We start from the raw sequence: 18,005 nt of genomic DNA, 5'->3' as shown, positions 1-18,005 counted from the left end.
ATGTACCGTGTGTTCGGACACCTTTCTATCAGCAACAGCATTAGCTTTATGCCTGGCGCACTATGAGGTAACGAAGAGTCAGACAGGACTAAACGACTGAACAACAATGAACATTTCTGCTTGTTTCTTCTTTTGTCTTGTATAATTATAAAATGCTTAGTAAAAATGTGCCTAAAAAAAGAAAATGCTTCAACTTAAGAACCAATTTAAGTCAAATTCTATTTGCACATAAACACCATTCAGCAGGTGCTGTATTTGCTGGTAAGGCTGCAATGCTGCATTTGTACCAGCAGAGGGACGGAAAAACAAAAAGGCTCATATTTTTAAAATATCATAACAAGAGAGTTGCTGAGTAGGAACAAATAACTTTATTTTGGGTGTGTGATGGTTACAGAGGTGTGCATCAGTTCTCACTCACATCTCTGGGAGTCTCAGAACCTGAAGCTATTGGCTGTCTAGGGAAATACTGAAACTGGCAAGTTAAAAAAACTTTTATTTCATCCTTGTCCCCCTCCTTCAAAATTAGCAGTGATCACAGCGTCTCCAACTGCCATTCATCTCTTCCTTTTCTTGTTTCACTTAAACACAAAGTCATCAGCAGAGCAATGGTAGTGCCATGAACATCTTTGAGCACCTATAATTGGAAAGAATATATTACACATAACCACATAGCAAGGTGGAAAGGCACACTGTAGAAACTGCTTTTCGTTTATACAATCAGGTCCATAAATATTGGGACATCGACACAATTCTAATCTTTTTGGCTCTATACACCACCACAATGGATTTGAAATAAAACAAACAAGATGTGCTTCAACTGCAGATTTTCAGATTTAATTTGAGGGTATTTACATCCAAATCAGGTGAACGGTGTAGGAATTACAACAGTTTGTATATGTGCCTCCTACTTTTTAAGGGACCAAAAGTAATGGGACAATTGGCTGCTCAGCTGTTTCATAACCAGGTGTGTGTTATTCCCTCATTATCCCATTTACAAGGAGCAGATAAAAGGTCCAGAGTTAATTTCAAGTGTGCTATTTGCATTTGGAATCTGTTGCTGTCAACTCTTAATAGGAGATCCAAAGAGCTGTCACTATCAGTGAAGCAAGCCATCATTAGGCTGAAAAAAACAAAACAAACCCATCAGAGAGATAGCAAAAACATTAGGTGTGGCCAAATCAACTGTTTGGAACATCCTTAAAAAGAAAGAACGCACCGGGGAGCTCAGCAACACCAAAAGACCCGCAAGACCACAGAAAACAACTGTGGTGGATGACCGAAGAATTCTTTCCGTGGTGAAGAAAACACCCTTCACAACAGTTGGCCAGATCAAGAACACTCTCCAGGAGGTAGGTGTATGTGTGTCAAAGTCAACAATCAAGAGAAGACTTCACCAGAGTGAATACAGAGGGTTCACCACAAGATGTAAACCATTGGTGAGCCTCAAAAACAGGAAGGCCAGATTAGAGTTTGCCAAACAACATCTAAAAAAGCCTTCACAGTTCTGGAACAACATCCTATGGACAGATGAGACCAAGATCAACTTGTACCAGAGTGATGGGAAGAGAAGAGCATGGAGAAGGAAAGGAACTGCTCATGATCCAAAGCATACCATCTCATCAGTGAAGCATGGTGGTGGTAGTGTCATGGTGTGGGCATGTATGGCTGCCAATGGAACTGGTTCTCTTGTGTTTATTGATGATGTGACTGGTGACAAGAGCAGCAGGATGAATTCTGAAGTGTTTCTGGCAATATTATTTGCTCATATTCAGCCAAATGCTTCAGAACTCATTGGACGGCGCTTCACAGTGCAGATGGACAATGACCCGAAGCATACTGTGAAAGCAACCAAAGAGTTTTTTTAAGGGAAAGAAGTGGAATGTTATGGAATGGCCAAGTCAATCCCCTGACCTGAATCTGATTGAGCATGCATTTCACTTGCTGAAGACAAAACTGAAGGGAAAATGCCCCAAGAACAAGCAGGAACTGAAGACAGTTGCAGTAGAGGCCTGGCAGAGCATCACCAGGGATGAAACCCAGCGTTTGGTGATGTTTATGCATTCCAGACTTCAGGCTGTAATTGACTGCAAAGGATTTGCAACTAAGTATTAAAAAGTGAAAGTTTGATTTATGATTGTTAATCTGTCCCATTACTTTTGGTCCCTTAAAAAGTGGGAGGCACATATACAAACTGTTGTAATTCCTACACTGTTCACCTGATTTGGATGTAAATACCCTCAAATTAAAGCTGAAAGTCTGCAGTTAAAGCACATCTTGTTTGTTTCATTTCAAATCCATGGTGGTGGTGTATAGAGCCAAAAAGATTAGAAGCGTCAATGTCCCAATATTTATGGACCTGACTGTAAATTCATGCTACTATTAACAAGTAAGCATGACAGCAGTGGAAAATGAGTGAGCTTTTTATTTAAATTGGAAAAAGCTACAAAACTGCCGAACGATAAGTGTCTGATCATATTTATCCCATGTGGCGGCAACCACAGCAAATTTGTTTATTATACTGTCACTGCCAAACCCTAAAATGTGTAAGTTTATCTTACATGTAGATTGCTGCACATCCGAATGTGTTATTTTACTGAACATGCCACGCAGTATGTTTGTTTTACTTTGGCACCAGAGAGCTCCACAGGAGTCAGGAACTTGGGCCAAGTCTCCATTGTGTGGTCAGTGTGTAAAGGGATAATGGCTTAGTAAAACATGACCTTACTAAAGTGGATATGCAGAAAAGCAACTATATACTATGGCTAAATATAAATTCATATTTTCTTATTTAGGTGATTGTGCTTCTTTAGGAGGAATTTACAGTAAATTTGTGCATATTTTCTTAATCGCTATGGCCAGATTGAAAAAATATACATTTTAAAAATATTGGTCAGCTATCTGGTAATCAGTGTTGTAAAAAGCCTATATATATATATATATATATATATATATATATATATATATATATATTTATTTATTTATTTATATATTTTTATATACATACATACATACATGCAGGTGGAAAAGGGTAAGTGTAGATAGCCTTTTGCCCACATCAAAGCTGCTTCTCTCTCCATATACGTCTATAGGAATACAAAAACAGCTTTAGGCCCCTTTCACACAGCTCCATTTCGTCGACGGAGCCATTCTGCTGAGCAGGCGGATGACAGCTCTGTCTCTACTCTGTGTGTCTGGAGACGGAGGTGTCAGATCTCCGCTGTCCCCTATGGGGGAATAGGATGAGAATGGACAGGAGGTCTGTTCTCATCCAATTCTCCAGACGGATGGAAAATAGGGTTTCCATCTGTCCGGATTTGACGGACAGGATCGGATCGGATGTCAGCGGACATGTCTCCGCTGACATCCGATGCCCCATAGAGATGCATGGGGTGTCCGTTCAGATCCGCCAAAAAAACTGACAGGCGGATCTGAACGGTCCGCATGTGTGAAAGGGGCCTTAGTGAAGTTGCCTTTTAAAAATTTCTCCTCACTGCAGTGAGCAAGGCCAGTCTGCAATTATACTTACTCTAAAGCTGAATACACACTATACAACTTTTGTTGTTAGATTTCCTTTAAATTTACCTTCAACTATGAATTGCAAGGGCCTGCCTGATTGCATACAAAATGAAAGTGTTTATATTTGACCTCATATTATATGGTTTTGGTAAATCTAAAGGAAAAAAATCTAAAGACAATTGTATAGTGTGTATGGCCCATTAGTCTGCATTCACACAGAGCATAGCATCTTTGTGCGATTTTCTTGCATGTTTTCATGCACAATTTCAGACTGTTTTTATACAACGTTTTTGAGCTTTGCCATTTTTTTTATTAGCCAATAGCGAAAACTATCTAATACATCTATCCTAGCCAGGAGTGTTGTCTCCAAGGGTTAGAGAGGCTGGATTCACCCCTTTTTTATGGATAGTGTAGGACCCACTGATAATGGGGTACTTTGACGTAGTGGTGGGCTTGAGCACGATATGGCCATATGGTGGGACTAAATCCCCATTTTTATTTATGGATTGTCTCCATATTTGATAGTCATTTCTTTTGCATGTGTGCGCTATTCTTTTTTAATATACATGTTGCTTGGTCCATAGCTGCACCGGCTTTAGATATACATGTTCAGGGCTCGCTCCCCCAATTTTTTGCTTGAAAACTATCATTGGTTGCATCATTTGTTGCTAGGTATTTAAGCTTTTTAGCTTTTCCATTAGCTTTTATTTCTTTTTTTATTATCATTAATAATTTATAGTTTTTTATTTTTTCGTTAGGGTAAGGGGTTAGTGTTAAGGTTATGTTAGTGTTAGAATGAAGAGTAGGGGTTAGGGTTAGAAGTTGGATTTGTTTACAGTGTCTTGAAAAGTATCCATATACCCCTTGAATATTTCCACATTTTGTCATGTAAGTCCCCGTTCACACTAAGGCGACCTGTGAGGCGACCTGGTTGCCTCACAGGTCGCCGTAGGTCGCCTTCCATAGGGAAGCTGCGGACCCGTTCTAATAGGAGCGACACAAGTCGCTCCGACTTAGAAAAAGGGTCCGGAGCTTCTTTGGGGCGACCCGGAGGCGACCGCCATAGACTTCAATGTTATGAAGTCCATGGCGGCCGCTCCGAGGTCGCGGCACGCTGCTCGCACCGCGACCTCGGAGGTCGCCCCCCCCAAGTCGGATCGCCCCTATGTGAACAGGGCCTTACAACCAAAAACGTAAATGTATTTTATTGGGATTTTATGTGATAGACCAACACAAAGCAAGACATACTTGTCTGGCGGTAATCCCGAGTATGGGTCGGGGTTATTTTCAGTACCAAAAGCGGTAACCCCGAGCCACATTCAGGATTAACCTGTAGTGGTACTTACCTTGTCCCTTGATCCCCTGATGTCCTCCCGTTGTGTCCTCTTCTGCAACCGTCTTCTGGGTTCCCTTCCCTGCGAGCGCCGCGATACAGGGGGGCGGAACCAGGTGGGAAATTCAAAAGAATAGACAAAAACATGAAACATACACATTTTAATACATTGTTATTTGTTAGGATTATATTACTATGTGAAACCATTTCACCTCAGTTTTGTCTCTAGTGCTTTGTCCATTGCCCTGCCTGCACTTTTACGGTTTTATTCCTTTTATTTTTATTAATTTTTTTATTATTAATTTATTCATTAATTTATTCATTCAATTCTTTATTTATTTTTTAAAAAAATCACTTTTACTGTTTATTTTCCTATGAATTACAGGCCTACAATATAAAACAACAGATTTCCATGCAAAACAATGTAAAGCTTCGACATTCAAAAATACTGACATAATCAGACAGCCAGGGAGGTTAAAGCAGGGTAAGGTTATAAAAAAAATATCCCAAGCTTTGAACATCTCACGGAGCACTGTTCAATCCATCATCCAAAATGCAAAGAGTATGGCACAACAGCAAACCTACCAAGACATGGCCGTCCACCTAACAGGCTGGGCAAAGATAGCATTAATCAGAGAAGCAGCCAAGAGGCCCATGGTAACTCTGGAGGAGCTGCAGAGATCCACAGCTCAGGTGGGAGAATCTGTCCACATGACAACTTTTAAGGCTCCATGCACACAGGGCGTCATAAAAACGTGCTCCAAAGCTGTTTACTTGACCCCGGGAAACAGCAGCTGTAAAAACGTGCTTTCAGTAGCTTTTTCCACTAGCGTTATTGCACGTTTGGCCACAGTAGCTGTTAGCAGCGTTTTTTCTGCCTCCATTCAAAATCAATGGTTCCCTATGGGAGCCTATTGATTTGAATGGAAGTCGCACTGCAGGTCGGATCAGAGTGATCCGACTTGCGGCGCGACCTGCACTGTGAGAATCTTGAGGTGGAACTCCACGCCAAAACGGGGGAAAAAAACGGCGTGGGGTTCCCCCCCAGGCCCTTCGGGTCTGGTATGGAATTTGAGGGTAGCCCCACGCCGAAGAAAACGGCGTGGGGTCCCCCCCCAAAATCCATACCAGACCCTTATCCGAGCATGCAGCCCGGCATGCCAGGAAAGGGGAGGGGACGAGCGAGCGGCCCCACCCCCCCTGGATCATACCAGGCCACACGCCCTCAACATGGGGGGTGTGAGTGCTTTGGGGCAGGGGGGGCTCTGCACTCCCCACCTCAAAGCACCTTGCCCCCATGTTGATGAGGACAAGGGCCTCATCCCCACAACCCTGGCCGGTGGTTGTGGGGGTCTGCGGGCAGGGGGCTCATCGGAATCTGGAAGCCCCCTTTAACAAGGGGGCCCCCCAGATCCCAGACCCCCTCCCTATGTGAATGGGTATGAGGTACACTGTACCCCTACCCATTCACCCCATAAAAGACAGTGTGTGTAAATAACGACAGGAGACGTTTTGGAAAGTTTATTAAAAATCTTCATCCCGTCTTCTCCCTCTCCGGTCTTCTGCTCTTTTGCTTCTTGTCTTCTCCTCTGCGGTCTTCTGCTCTTTTGCTGTCACCTCTTCTTGTCTTGTCTTCTCCTCTCCTCTCCAGTCTTCTGCTCTTTTGCTGTCGGCTCTTCTTCTTCCTCCGGTCCTCCTCCGACGACGTCTCCGGCGATTATGCCGGTCTCCGGTCTCTGCAGCTTATTATATAGTCATTAGGGGCGTGGCCGCCAGATGATGTCATCGGGAGACCCCGCCCCTTATGTCACAGATGACGTCATCTGTGACATAAGGGGGCGGGGTCTACCCTCAAATTCCATACCAGACCCGAAGGGCCTGGTTTGGAACCTGGGGGGGAACCCCACGCCGTTTTTTCCCCCGTTTTGGCGTGGAGTTCCCTCTCAAGATTCTCACAGTGCAGGTCGCGCCGCAAGTCGGATCAGTCTGATCCGACCTGCGGTGCGACTTCCATTCAAATCAATAGGCTCCCATAGGGAACCATTGATTTTGAATGGAAGAAAAAAAAACGTATAACGTTTAGCAGCGTCAGACGTTTTTACAGCTTGACGCTGCAGCTCCAGAACGCACAGTTCCTGGGTTTTTTTTGGAGCTGTAAAACGCCTATGCCACTTGGAGCTCCTAAAAGCTCTATGTGTGCATGAGGCCATAGAATAACATGGATGGGCGTTCTGCAGCTGCAAAAAAAAACGTCTGACGCTGCTAACAGCAGCTCCAAAAACATCCAGTGTGCATGAGGCCTTAGTCGTGCACTCCACAATTCTGGCCTTTATGGAAGAGTGGCAAGAAGAAAACCATTGTTGAAAGAAAGCCATAAGAAGTCCCATTTTCAGTTTGCGAGAAGCCATGTGGAGGACACAGCAAACATGTGGAAGAAGGTGCTCTGGTCAGATGTAACTTTTTGGCCTGAAGGCAAAACGCTATGTGTGGCAGAAAACGAAAACTGCAAAGCACCCTGAAAACACCATCCCCACCGTGAAACATGGTGCTGGCAGCATCATTTTGTGGGGATGCTTTTCTTCAGCAGGGACAGGGGAGAGCTGATCAGAGTTAATGGGAAGATGGATGGAGCCAAAAACAGGGCAATCTTAAAAGAAAACCTGATAGAGTCTGCAAAAGACTTGAGACTGGGGTGGAGGTTCATCTTCCATCCGGACAACGACCCTAAACATACAGCCAGAGCTACAATGAAATGGTTTAGAAAAGATTAAAGCATATTCATGTGTTAGAACCCACTCAAAGTCTAGACCTAAATCCAATTGAGAATCTGTGGCAATACTTGAAAATCGCTGTTCACAGACGCTCTCCATCCAATCTGACAGAGCTTCAGATATTTTGCAAAGAAGAATGTGCAGAGCTGGTAGAGACATACCCAAAAAGACTTGCAGCTGTAATTGCAGCGAAAGGTGGTTCTACAAAGTATTGACTCAGGGCAGCTGAATACTAATGCACACCACACTTTTCAAATATTTACGATCCTTACATCAAGATCTTTTTTTTTTAAGGGGTAACTTTATTGAACATAAAATAAAATGTACAAAATACCATAAACTGAGAAAAATAGAGCAAACAACGCTCAAATATCACTGTATGTAGTATACATTATGTCCATTCGTTGTAAATGAATCAATAAAGAAGTAATAAACATACATCTTACACTCGATCACAGATGAAAAGAAAAAAAAAAGGGAGGTGGGATCAAGGTATCAAAACATTAGTATATTGAAATATATTTAGTCAGAGGAGGGTGAAAGAGAGAGTGAAAATTTGTCCTCATGTTTGGTTAATGACTTGAGTATTAGCTGGCATAGTGCGGTACGAACTCACAATGGATTCCAAATGTTATGGAATTTACGGGGGCAACCTCTAGCCTCATACGTTAATTTGTATAATGGGAGAGCTTGATAAGAGTAAGCCAAAAGGTTATAGTGGGGGGAGGGGGGTCGTGGACTTGCATTGCATAATAATGGATTTTTTTAGCATAAACATAACTAAACGTATAAGGTGTTGTGTATTTTTAGAAAGAGATTTATCATCAATATATCCAAAGAGACACCTTAAAGGATTACAGATATTGGGTATTTGGGTAACAGAGCTAATAAAAGCAGTGACTTCTGACCAGAACGTTCCTATTGGTTGACATTCCCACATCACACATCATATGCTAAAGAACATCTAGAGCTCAGGGGGGAGGGCATTCTGTGCAGGAAGAAAATAAATCATGGAGTATAGTAAGCTCTATATAAAAATTTAGTGTGTATAACTTATCTCTAGCTGAAATAACTGCAGGGACCTGTATCGGGAGAATTTCCTGCCAGATTTCCTCTGTGAGATCCGGTATATCTGAGTGCCATTAAGTTCTGTGCGATTAAGTCTGTCAGTTGTGGAATGTAACAGAGATGTATAATATGTTGATATTAGTTTGGAATGAGAAGATTCAGGCAACAGTCACTCCAAGGGGGAGACTTGTATAGAAATGTCAAGGAGACCAAATTGCGCTTCAGCGGTATATCGTAGTTGGAGATATCGAAAGTAACCTGTGGGAAGGAGATTCCGCAAAGGAGCGGAAGGTATTTTCGACAAACTAATGGGAGATTAGTTTCACTCCTTTTTTAAACCAAAATGCTCCATCTGTCCTTTGATAGAACTCCTGCAGACACTGGTTATTCCATAATTGAGCATTAGGGGAGAATACAGCATCCGCACCTGCTGGGAGCAGTGTGGAGATCTTAAAGACCTGCAGTGTCATGGATAAGAATAAGATACTTGTGCTATCCCTGCCTCTTGTGGATTGAAGATGAAGCAAATTCTGTAGGGACTCATATGAAGTAAGGATGGCAGCTTCTAAGGCTGTGGCAGCATTATTGACTTCTGGGTAAATCCACCAGTGGACATGGGCCAGTTGGGAAGCAACAGAATAGGTTTGCATATTAGGAAGTGCCTTGCCTCCTTCCAGAATAAGCAATTGCAGCGTATCTTTAGCAAATCTTGCCTCCCTAGATAAAAAGAGGTAAGGATGGAGTCAATCTCTTGGAATCTAAATTTAGGGATATATACTGGAGAATTACTCAGTATGTGGCAGGAATATAATTTTAAAAATATTTATCCTGCCTAGTAGGGTCAGAGGTAGAGTAGACCAAATCTTTAAGGTGCTTTTAAGCCTATTAACAAGCGGATCCAAGTTTTTCTTTAGATATAAAGAGATAGGCTGTTGAACTAGAATAAATAAACAACAGAAGGTCGTAACAATGTTTAACCACTTGCCTACCGGGCACTTTCACCCCCTTCCCATCCAGGCCAATTTTCAGCTTTCAGTGCTCTCACGCTTTGAATGACAATTGCGCGGTCATGCTACACTGTACCCATATGAAATTTTTATCATTTTTTTCACACAAATAGAGCTTTCTTTTGGTGGTATTTAATCATCTCTGGGTTTTTTATTTTTTACAAAAAAAAAGAAAAAAGACAGAAAATTTTGAAAGAAAAAAAAAATTTTGAAAATAAATACATTTTTCTCCTTCCCTGATGTGCGCTGATGAGGCGGCACTGATGGGCACTGATAGGCTGAACTGATGGGCACTGATGAGGTGGCACTTATGGGCACTGATGAGGTGGCACTTATGGGCACTGATGAGGTGGCACTGATGAGGAGGTACTAATATGCCGCACTGATGAGCACTGATAGGCGGCACTGATGAGCACTGATAGGCGGCACTGAGGAGCACTGATAGGTGGCACTGCTGGTCACTGAGCGGTGGCACTGCTGGGCACTGAGAGGTGGCACTGCTGGGCACTGAGAGGCGGCACTGACGGGCGGCACTGATGGGCACTGATAGGCGGCACTGATGGGCACTGACGGGTGGCACTAATGAGCACTGATGGGCAGCACCATCAGTGCCCACACCCAGTGCCCATAGTGCTGCCAGTCAGTGCTCATCAGTGCCTAGATGAGCAGGCACTGGTGGGCACTGATTGGCAGCACTATCAGCACTGATTGTGGTCACTGATGGGGGGCACTGATGGAGGGCACTGTGGGCACTGATGGTGGGCACATTGTTTTTTTTTTTTACCTCTGTAGTAATCAGGGCACTGGTGATCAGTGCCCCCATTACATTCCACTGTGTCCCCGACGGCTGATCGGCTCTCCTCCTTCCTCACACTGCAGTCTCCGTGTGAGGAAGGAGCGCTGGCGATGAGAGATGATCTCATATGTTTACATATGAGATCATCTCTCATTGCATGGGCCGATCACGTGGTAAATGGCCGCTGTGATTGGCCATTTACCACGATCTGTGATTGGCTGTGTCCAAGGGACACGGCCAACACAGATTTTCTCCGATGCGCGCTCGCGGGAGCGTGCGGGGAGACTGTCTCTGGGAGGCCGTATAAAGACGGCCTCCCGGAAATTCGAGTCTGCGCTGTAGCCGCACTTCGGCTATAGCGCGGATGGCAAGAAGTTAATGGACACATTGGTGGTAGAGAGATTGAGGCATCTTGGTCTTACTGAAATAGGAGGGATTTTTCCCAGTTGATTCAGAATCCTGATTAATTACCAAAACCCCGGATGACACTTTGTAAATGGGCGAAGGAGGATTGAGGGTCAGCTAAATATTTGAGCATGACATCGTAGAGGGACACCTTTTATTCCAGGCCACCAATCACTAGGCCAGTAACAAAGGAACATGATCTTATCAACTCAGCTAGGGGCTCTATCGCCAGTGCAAAAGCGGGCGGGGGGGTGGGAGAGGACACCCCTGCCTAGTACCTCTCATTATAAAGAAAGATTCAGAAATAAAAGGGATTCTGGCCCTATTTGAGGAAAACGTCACCAAAGCCAAACTTTGCCAGCACTTCCTCAGCTTCCGGGTCTGATGGCTATGAGTGACTGTAAGTAGCCCTGTCCTTCTCCCTTACCAATAGCTGAGGAAGTCCCGCGCAGTGGGACGTAACGTGTGCGAAGGGGGAGGGGCCGGTGACGTCACCCGCCATCCATTGCGGTCGAGACCGCTGTGTGTAATACAATCTGCTCATCACATGCACTTGTATAGTGCTTTACAAGGTAATTTTATGATTTTATGCTATGTTCAATAAAGTAATTTATTGCGGTAATGCACTATGTCCGGACCTTTGTTTTCCTATGGACCTGTGACCCGCTTTATGGACCTGTGATCTGTTACCTGTGAGCCTTATCTTCTGATGAAGAGGAATACTGATCTGATCTATATTGGTGATATCCTTGGAGAAAGTTTGTCTTACTAGCCCGTCTGGTGACACAGGGGCTAAGTGTGAGGTGAGAGGCAAATGAGACTGGGTGGAGGATTACCAGCACATTGAAGAGCACTGAATGTTTATATCTTGTGCATGCTTCACCATAATTTTCACCTGTGGACTGCTCTCCTCGATATCATCTTCATAATCCATATTTGATAGCGCTGCACTTTTTGTTATACATCCCCTATCAAAGGCTCGGTAGAGGAGGCTGGTGCTTGGCTAGAACATTGAGTAGTTGCGATGAGTTAATCCGAACTCTCTCCAAGAATATTGCAAGCAAGTTTCTTTGGCGGGTGAATTTCCCTTCGAAGTCTAGAACACACATTTTCAGCAGATTCAGGCTCAGGCTTCTGGCCCCAGAAACTACATCCAGGCTGTGGCTCTTCCAAATGGTCAAGTACAACTTCATGATTATCCACTGGCGACAGGGCCGAACCTTCTTCCACGATAGCTGACACTTTCCAGAGGAAGAGAATCCAGATCTCCAGTACTGAGTGGTTCAGGATTAGTTAATGAAGGTACAACTGAAATCTCTTCAACACTTGGCAACTCAACCTGGTCAATAGGCTCGGCTTTGATTTCCTGGATTCCTCTGCCAGAAGGCAATTTAGGCCTTCTCAAGTCCCTCGATTGACGTCTCTCCCTTGCAGATAGAGGCGGCATCTGGCTTCCTTCTGCAGAAGGCCTACAACCTTAAAAAGGCATCTCTCAATCGAGGGGACCACAACCGGTCGAGCATCATTTCTTCCTCATCACTGTCTTCCTCGCTCTCTTCCTGAGCCGAGAGTCCTGGGTCGCAAACTGGGAGTTCGAGATGTAACCGGACAAGGAACTGAGGGCACTTGAATAGCATCTGGAATGGGTAAAAGATGATTCCTATGCCAAGTCTTCACTGGACCAGTCTTGCCCTCAGGACGAATCTGATACACGGGTAGGCCAGTTAACCTCTTGCAAATGATAAAGGGTTGAGAGTGCCAACGATCAGCCAACTTATGTTTACCAGGCACTCACAAATTCCTTAACAAGACTCGATCACCCTGCTGCAGATCTTGAATCCTCACCTTGAAATCAAAATTCTTATTACGCTGCTCCCTTACAGCAGATGCTTCTAGAGCCTTCTCATAGGCTAACTTCAAATTCTTTCTAAACCTGTCCACATAGCCACAATAGGAAGTTTGAGAAGTATGATCAGGTGACGTCCCAAAAGCTAAATCCACTGGTAATCGAGCTTCTCTCCCAAACATTAACCTATAAGGAGAATATCCGGAGTCATTTACAGTACTGTTGTAAGTGTGCACCACAGCAGCAATGTGGTCACTCCAGTGTTGCTTCTTCTCCAACGGTAAAGTCCCCAACATGTTCAATAGAGTACAGTTAAATCTCTCAGGTTGTGGATCCCCCTGAGGGTGATACGGAGTAGTTCTGGACTTCTGTATGCTCAACAATTCACAAAGTCGCGACCTTGATCCGAATGAATGCATTGAGGTAGGCCATAATGAATGAAGAACTTTTCCACGAGAGTCTTGGCAACTGTACTAGCCTGCTGGTCTCGAGTTGGAAAAGCTTGAGCATATCTAGTAAAATGATTGATCACAACTAGGTCAGGTTCAAGACACAGGAAGTCAATGCACACCAGCTCCATTGGTCCTTGACTTCTTAGATGACCCATTGGGGCAGCTCTGCTAGGCAATGTCTTCCTCTGAATACATCTCATACAGGAATGACAATAAATTTCATCTTCCTTTCTCATGAAGGGCCAATAGAACTGATCCTTAACCAACTTAAAGGTTTGATCTGGTCCCATGTGTCTATGATCATCGTGGAGAGCCGTCAGCACAGTCAGTCATGTTTTTCTTGTAGCAACAACTGTTGAACTCCATCCGCTTCTTCCGCAGGGCATACTCGATACACAATTCCGTCTTCCAGTTTCAACCTGTCCCAATCCTTATAGACCGCTCTACCACCTCCAATCTGACTATTCAACAGGATTTTGGATTTTCCCGAAGTCAATGCGGTTTTTACTAAAACACACAAAAGGATCCTCCCATTGATCCTTCCTCATATCCTCCTTTGTCAACTGAGGAAGCTTCTGACTTCGTACTTGTGTCAGATCACAGTAGCAATGTAGCACTCCCGCTGGGGAGACTCCTACAGCTTCAGCTCCTCTATGTCGGTACTCTACTCCTTGACATTCAGCTTGAACTCCTTCAGAAATCAGATGTACCCAGTCTCGATCATCTCCATCTGAGACATAGGGTCTTCTGGATAAGGCATCTGCATCCAGATTCCCTTTCCCTGGCGGATACTTCAAGCTGAATTGGAACTCAGACAAAGCAGCCAACCACTAGTGTCCAGTGGCATCCAATCAGACTTGTATAAAGTACTCGAAATTTCTACTTGAGTAAAAGTACAAGTGCTCGATCAAAAAGTGACTTGAGTAGAAGTGGAAGTGCTCGCAGAAAAAGTTACTTAAGTGGAAGTACTAAAGTATTCAACATTTTTTTTACTTAAGTATTGCAAGTAGTTTTTTCAAAAAATTTGCTACTTAAGTACTAAAAGTAAAAAGTACCAGTAGTTTTGAAAAAAAAATTCTACTCAAGTACTGAAAGTAGAAGTACAAGTACTGTGTTATGTAGTTATTAAAGAAAGAAGTCAAAAGTTTGAACATCATATTGTTTTTTATTATTTCAAATGATTTATTCAAATGATTAACCTGTGTTTGTTAGTAGTTTCTTGATGCACTTTAAGCGCTGTAGCACCATTTATTTGTTTGTTTCATATTTTCTTTTTATTGGAAAGATTTGGTATAGCAGCTTTTATTATACACAGCCTTTATTTTCGTATGCGTTGATTTACAAATGACATTTTACGCATTTTTTTGAGCTTTATGCAACCTGTCATCTACTGTTCTGGCAGTGGTAATTTTTTTTAAAGTAACGAGTAACTAAGCAGCACAAAAAAAAAATATTGGAGTAGAAGTATTGAAATCATCGAAAAAATGTAGTGAAGTAAAAGTAGAAGGAGGAGAAAAAAATTCTACTCTAGGAAAGTACAGATACCGCATTTCGGTACTTAAGTACAGTACTTAAGTAGTTCTACTTCGTTACTATACATCTCTGCATCCAATTTAGCAGTAGATAACAAATAGGTCAGGGGGTTATTGTCTGTCTTCACCACAAAGGAGGCTCCAAACAAGTAGTCTCGCAGCTTGTCTACTACTGCCCACTTGAAAGCCAAAAACTCCAACTTATGTATTGGGTAATTCTTCTCAGAAGGTGACAGACTGCGACTCACATAAGCCGCAGGGCGAAGCTTCCCAGCAGTTTCTTGATAGTACCCCACCAAGACCATCTCAGCTGGCATCTACATGCAATTCATATGGTTTGGCAGGATCAGAATAAGCCAGGACAGGGGCCCGTGTGAGACTCTCCTTCAACCTCCCAAAGGCCTGCTCGCACTTTAAGGTCTAATGACCTTGTATAGATTCTCTGGATCCTCTGGGTCCCATAGGACGTTGTTCCTTGACACTTGACTGCAGGAATTCTTCACCTCCTTCCTTCTGCAAAAATGTTTTCAGGGGTTTTGCTGTATGGGCAAGGTTCTTCACAAATTTCCGGTAATAAGAACAAAACCCAAGGAAGGAGCGCAATTCAGTCACAGTTCTTGGTCCAAACTAGGTGGTAACAGCCTCCAGCTTCTAGGGATCAGTGGCTACTCCATCTGCTGAAACCACATGTCCCAAATAAGTGACCGACGTCTGATAAAACTGACACTCCTCCAAGGACAACTTCCATCCTTCTGCATGAAGTCTCTCGAAGACCTTCTCGAGTCAAGCTTCGTATTCTTCCAGAGTCTTGCCAAACACAATGATGTCATCCAAGTATACAAGAACCTCGATCAGGTTCATATCACCGTGTTCTCCATCAGTCTCTGAAAAGTGGCTGGAGCACCCGCCAATCCCTGGGGTATACGATCAAATTTGAAGAAACCCAGCAGGCTTATGAAAGCAGGCTTCTCCCTGTCATCAGGGTGCATAGGTATCTGATAATACCCACTCTTCAAGTCCAGCACACTGAACCACTTGGCTCCAGACAAGCACTGCAAGGCATCTTCAATCCGAGGGGTGGTGTATTGGTCAGGGATGGTTCGCCGATTCGAAGTCCGGTAGTCAATACACATCCGAATAGTCCCATTCTTCTTCCTAACTACGATCGTGGAAGCATATGGGCTTCTAGACTCTCTTATGACCCCGGACTTCTTCAGCTCAGCTAACTGTTCCCGAAGGTCTTCCAGGTCACTCAGAGGGATCCGCCGAGCTCTCTCTCGAAAAGGCTTATCTTCACTCAACCAAATCCGGTGCTGAGCACTCTTTGCACATCCCACATCAAAGTCATTCTTCCAGAAAATCTTATCCCATTTGGCCAATTGATCTTTTACCCGCTCCTCCCACTTGAAAGGGACAGCGGGGCGTCTAACTCCAGAATCTCCATCCTGACCATCTTTCTCATTCTTCTGGACCAGATCCTTCAGGGTTACCGGGGTGGCGACACTGACCCGCCCAAACACCATTCAAGGCTTCAGGATGACAGGCTCTCCAGTGACGTTACGAACGCTGACAGGGACTCTTCCTCCTGTCCTCAACAGTGTCTTAGTGAGCACTATTTCCGGAACCAGTTCTAGTCATACCGGAACTCTATCACATGGAATGTGAGAATCAGCTTTACACCTACTGTAGGTGTAGCATCCCCCCCCCCCCCCCCCACTGGATAGGATGGGTCCTCTGTTCTTTGCCTTAACCTTATCAAGAACTTCAATCCCTCTGACACACCAGGTTGAATGTACAAACTTACAATATCACAGAAAACACCAAAAGTAATACTTAGCACCCAATAGTTGTGCTACATCAAAAAAAACAGCCATCAAACCAGGTAGTAAAGGCAAACTTTTTATATTGTTACTCAACGTAGTTAGTAGCTAGGCAAGGATAAAATGGTTTAACAATGGGATTTACACAATTTAGCATACAAAGTGATTAACAGTAAGGACTAGGCATAGGATGACATTTGGCATCCAGATCAGCATAAACAGTAGCAAGGCCCCCTCAAGTGCAGCAGTAGTAAAGTTTAATCTACCAAGTGCTAGAACTATACTGCAAGAGCGTATTTATGGCAGCAATGCTAGTCCTAGGCCAGCTGGGTATGCGCTTTCAAAAAGAAAAGGAGGATAGTAGTGAAAGGGGCAGGGGAACAAAGGGGGTTTGCAGAATAATTGATACGGGAGTCCTTTAAGATGTTCTTTTGCCAGCTATCACTGGGGGCCCTTTAAGAGTTTTAAAGACAGTCCCAGTTAACATGCATATAGTAAGGGTGCAGCATAGATGCCAGGCAGATGTGGTTCAGATGCGGTAAGAGTTCAGTAAAATGCGATATAGGTACAGTTTAGGTTTGGAATAAGTGCAGTATGGATTGCGTACATTTGATGTCCTGCTCGCAGTTGCTCAGTCTCTGCTAACAGTGTCAAAACTTGGTGGATAGAACTCTTACTAGTTCCCAGGATGCCTCTGTGGACACTCGCTTTATAAAGGGGCCCCTCAGTCTCTCCCTGAAAGCCTCTGGTGATCAGTGGTGGGATGCATGTGAGTGGTGCTGCGCTGCCCCCAGTGTCCTCACTCTCAGTTTCGAACCCCCGCTGGCTGGTGGATACTCGGAGAGAGGTTCTCTGCTCTCCCTCTATCCTCCATGCCAAGAGGAAGAACTTTCTCTGGCAGTTTAACAAAAACCCTTTCTCCACTCCTCCTACTGCACAGTATATATTTGGAAATGTAGTATAAGAATTATAATGTAGCCAATATATTGCTGCAATCTCAAACCACAACTCCCAGGACTCTGCATAGAAGTATATGGGTTTGTATGACTTTAGCTGTCCCCCTGCTGGCTGGAAGAGGATGGTGCAGCATAACATCAGTCTCTCAGCACAATAAAGGGCAATGTCTCCATCCCCATATTGCTGTAGCCCAGCACTTGGCTACATAAGTAACTTGCCTTTTTCAGCAAGTGAAACTTGTGCAGAAATCTGGAGGGGGAGGAGGGATGCAGAAGCAAAAGTAGGAGCAGACACCTTATAGTATCCACTATCCAAAAGCTGTAGTTATTTCTTGTTTTCACTAATAGGACAGATCCTGCGACAGGATGCATGTCTGTTTTTTATGAGAAATATAAAAAAATAAATAAATAATAATTGTCTAAAACTCCTGGGGGAAAAAAAGTGCAAGAAACACAAAGTCTCTGAAAATAATCTTGTAAAGGAAACACCTGCATATGGTATC

General features: G+C 43.8%; 1 long non-coding RNA gene across 2 annotated transcripts in view; it reads right to left on the bottom strand.

Moving 5' to 3' along the window:
* Positions 1 to 508: 508 nt before the first annotated feature.
* The window catches only part of LOC309555357, an 81,260-nt gene continuing 63,763 nt past the window's right edge, over positions 509 to 18,005 (bottom strand). For both annotated transcript variants that reach the window (XR_014225264.1, XR_014225265.1), the window contains exon 3: positions 509 to 634. This is a non-coding gene — a long non-coding RNA (uncharacterized lncRNA). The remainder of the gene's footprint in view (positions 635 to 18,005) is intronic.

Source organism: Pelophylax lessonae (genome assembly GCF_965119305.1).
Source record: "Pelophylax lessonae genome assembly, chromosome: 5".
Lineage (NCBI taxonomy): Eukaryota > Metazoa > Chordata > Amphibia > Anura > Ranidae > Pelophylax > Pelophylax lessonae.
The sequence above is the reverse complement of the archived record's forward strand: the minus strand, read 5'-3'. Positions and strand labels throughout refer to the sequence as shown.